Source organism: Corvus brachyrhynchos, unplaced genomic scaffold (genome assembly GCF_000691975.1).
Source record: "Corvus brachyrhynchos isolate BGI_N302 unplaced genomic scaffold, ASM69197v1 scaffold331, whole genome shotgun sequence".
Lineage (NCBI taxonomy): Eukaryota > Metazoa > Chordata > Aves > Passeriformes > Corvidae > Corvus > Corvus brachyrhynchos.
Window position 1 is genome coordinate 5,324,885 of NW_008237229.1, and position 345 is coordinate 5,325,229.

Here is a 345-nt window from a genome sequence, read left to right on the forward strand (position 1 = left end):
GGGGGAGGAGGCAAGGAAACACTGCCCCACCTGATTTCAACAGCTGATGGGGATGGTAATAGAATATACTGCAACCCAGGACACACGTCATGAAGTCATGCAACTCTGCAGCCCTCATTCCCCTCATGACATCCATGTGTATTTCTGTGCTTTGAAGGAGCTCTTGCCATCCTTGCAGGAGTGGTTGCTTCCATTAGAATTCATTTGGCATTGACCACTCTCATTTTTTGTCTCTCTGAAACAGAAAAAATGGCAAACAATCTGCATTTTGACTTAGTGACTGATTTATCAGAAAGATCATTGGGGTGAGTATTCTGAAACATAAGTCTCTGAAGAGACTCAGCA